Genomic DNA, 3,828 nt, shown 5'->3' with positions numbered 1-3,828 from the left:
CCAATCAGGGTACTGTGGTTTTCTGCTGGGCCATGACAACACAATTATCAGATAGACAAAGGACTTGCTGTCAAATTTCAAGAATATATTTTAGGAAATAAATCTTTTCCACTGAATAAACTGATTTCTTATCACTGGGTTTGAATGTTAGACCTCGTGACATAGCATCCTGTCACGTTTTTTCATACTAATTGATGTGCCACACCTTTCATGTTTTGGCTCATCTGACATATTGTTTTGGCTAAATCTGCTGATTCCCTTGATCTGGTTGTTACCTTCCCAAATAATGACATGTTAGATATACTCCACTCAGTGACCACTTTATTAGATAGACCTGTACACCGGCTTATATTTAATCAGCCAATCATGTGGCAGCAACTAAAGGCAAAATCAAAGTGACTTTGACCATGGAATGATTGTTGGTGTCAGAAACTGCTGACCTCCTGAGATCACAAAAAAAATCCAGTGAGCAGCAGTTCTGTGGGCAGAAACATGTTGTTAGGTCAGAGGAGAAGGAACAGACTGGCCAAAGCTGACAGGAAGGTGACAGTAATGCAAATAACCACGCATTACAACAGTGGTATCTCTGAACACACAACACATCAAACCTCTATGTGGATAGGCTACAGCATCAAAACACCAAGAAGAGTTAAAAATAAGTATAATAAATACCTAATAAAATGCTCACTGAGTGTATACTACAGTGTTGAATTATCCTGGAATTGTATTCATAAACCATGTCAAATACAAACTGGAACATTCCATTTAATTACAGCAAATATAAGGACATTGATTTTGTACTACAACACTATTTTGTACTACAAGTGCAAATATTTGTACATGTTGGTATGAAGTCAGACAATACATATTTGATCAGTTGCCTTGTTTGTTTGCCTGACAAGGAACTGTTCTTCTATGAAAAATTTCTCTTTTGTGAAGTCCATTCTAGTGTGGGAGCCAAACCACACCTCTTTTTTTTCTGAGCAAGATTACGGTTGTTGACAAGATGAGTGGTCATCACTGTGTGCATAATTATTGTGTATCATTATAGTTGGGCATAATTATTGTGTATCACACATTGTAGTTGAGCAGTTATGGCATATCAAACATTATAGTTCACATAATTATTGTGTATTGTGTGGTATAGCTGTGCATACTTATTGTATATCACACATTGCAGTTGACCAGTTATTGTGTATCATCATAGTCATATTTTCAGTGCTTAGAAAATTTGCATCTCAAAAAGAGAAATTGTCAGGAACCAAAACCTGTTAACCAAAAACTTAATTTAACCTTCATTCAAGTTAAATTAAGATAAAAGACAGTTAAATTACTTTTCAGTTTATGGTGCATAGGAGTGGATGAAACTTTCAATATGTGTGAAAAAGACAGAAATGGACCATAGTAAATCTTCAATGAGTAGCTCTATTGCCATCTGTTGGTAGACTACAGTACACAGGGCCGGCGGAAGCGCTGGGCAAACCGGGCAATTGTCCAGGTCGCCAGACCACTAGGGGGCGCTGCACCATGAGCTTTGCAAAAAATTAAGAGCGCGATCATTGAATAATCGATGGCTTTGCCAAAGGCAGGGCATTTTATGAACATTTTCATACGCTGAGCAGTGGTAATGGTCATCACAGTGAAACATTTAAAGCCTAGTGGTGCTGAATATAGAAAGCGTGCACAGGCAAAGTGGAAAAGCCTGGAAAGATGTCCAAATGTAACAAAACAATTCCCGAAAAGTTTCCGATACAAGAAGCTAACCTTAGTCTAGTTAGTTCTCGTGCAACAGTGACTAGCCTAGCTTCGGAACATAAGGAGCAGAGGGATGGAACTTAGGTACTTCAACCGGGAATTTTTTGGTATTGTACCCAAATCATAGTATTGCCCTGCACTTATTGATAGCTGTGCTGGTAACCTTGGCATCAGGAGAGAGTATTTTTTGCGTCTCATACTTGTAGTCTCCTATCCGCGATCGATAGTGTGACCAGATCGTTTCAATGGATTGGCCGAAATTTCAACTGAGCACAAAATCAGTCGCGAATTGGGTTACTTCAAGATAATTGGAGTTTGAAGAGTTTAAAGAGTTTGCAGCAGTCAAAGCCAAAGCTCCTCTTTTAAATGGTGAGTCGACTGTATTCATTCATGATACCTGTCTATAGGGGTCAACATAAATTGGCATTTTCTTCTCTTAAAATGTTGAACCTCGGGGGCGAACCATAAACTGGTCATGCTATAGTGTCTCTCTTTCCCCCAAGTTAGATGTAGCCTACTTACAGCTACACTACTTAGAGTTGTGATAGCCCTGCTCATACATGGTAACACCAGTGGTAATTCAGAGCAGGATGCCCCGATTACACCCTGGTGTTCCACTGACAACTGCATTAGTGCAGTCTTAAATCACCAAACACTTGCATCATTTGACCAAAATGGCCATGTGTGTTCCTCAGTTGAGTGACCAACCCTCAGATTTGGAGCCCAGTGGATAAATGCCTGTTGTTATCTCTACCAGTAAGTATTTTAGATATGATGTAGAGAAACATCCCTTCATGATATTGAATTCTCTTCACTAAAATACTGTGATTCCAAGGATTATAAAAGCAGTGTAAATAATAAAAATGTTAATGGAAAGTCTTTGAGACTTCAGTTCTGACTGAAAATGGCTTTAAGCGATGTCATTTGAGAGTTTAAATGTTGATCCTGAAATCCATGAAATGTAAAAAAATATTTAGCAAAGACACTTAACATCCTGTAGTTGATTTCTGATTGTACATTGAAGCAGCTTGAATTGTTTCTATTCTTTGGCACTAGAATTGAGCTCTTCTCAAGACAGCGGGGTTTGAGGTTAAATTCATTAACCTGCATTAAGTTATATGGGCAACATTAGCTCAGGATGTACGAGCGGTTGTCCCGGCAGTCAGAAGGGTTTGATCCCCCTCCCTGGGTGTGTCACAGTGTCCCTGAGAAAGACACCCAACCCCCAGTTCCTCCCGACAAGCTGGTCAGCTAAGCTCCTGTTCATCTGATGACCATGTCATGAATTCAGTGCATTTGCTAGAACTGACCCCAAATATTAGCATACAACTCATATGCTACATTATTGCTTGTTAAGTTAATGTGTTGTCCATTAGCTACTAAGCTTCAATTAATGAAATGGGCATGACAATGGGAGTGAAGGAGGCGCAGACTCACGTTTGCGGACTCAAGCGGTGAAGACCAGCGAGCAGGAGGACTGCAAGCTGAATTTTTGCCCCAACTGCCTTGCTGCAGAGCCTCAGGACGGGAGGGAAGAACAGAGGCCATTGTAAATCCCTTCTTATCATTGAAAAAGGCTCACTGACATGTTGACTCACCCTCTGCCTGTGTTTATAGTCCTGAAATTTGGGTTCCAAATATACAGTTGACAGACCCAAACAGCTTATAGCTGTACATCAATTCAAGCTTACTGGCTGAGAATTGGTTGTAATTGCCACAGCCAATTGCGTGGGTGGGGGGTTTCAACATCAGCACATTCACAGAGAAGGGGTAGGGATAAACAGTGTTGTGGTTTGAGGGTGTTCATTGCGGCAATTCCTCTCTTGACAGTTAGAAGTGACTGATTCTACCTTTAATTGGTGGCCGATAGGAAGATCCTTGAAATACCTGCTGATGATGTGGCCCTCTAAGACTTGAGTGTGACACCGTAAACTGCATACATTAGCAAAATGTTTGAAATGAGGCTTTTGCCACTGCAAGGGAGACATTCTCATTCAAGCCTACTGAAACAGGGTGGATGGTTTCGGTCGAGAAATAAATGACACAAATTCATGAATGATGCACTGCACTCAC

Source organism: Conger conger, chromosome 9, assembly GCF_963514075.1.
Source record: "Conger conger chromosome 9, fConCon1.1, whole genome shotgun sequence".
In the NCBI taxonomy this organism is placed as follows: domain Eukaryota; kingdom Metazoa; phylum Chordata; class Actinopteri; order Anguilliformes; family Congridae; genus Conger; species Conger conger.
This window is presented reverse-complemented; position numbering follows the sequence as displayed.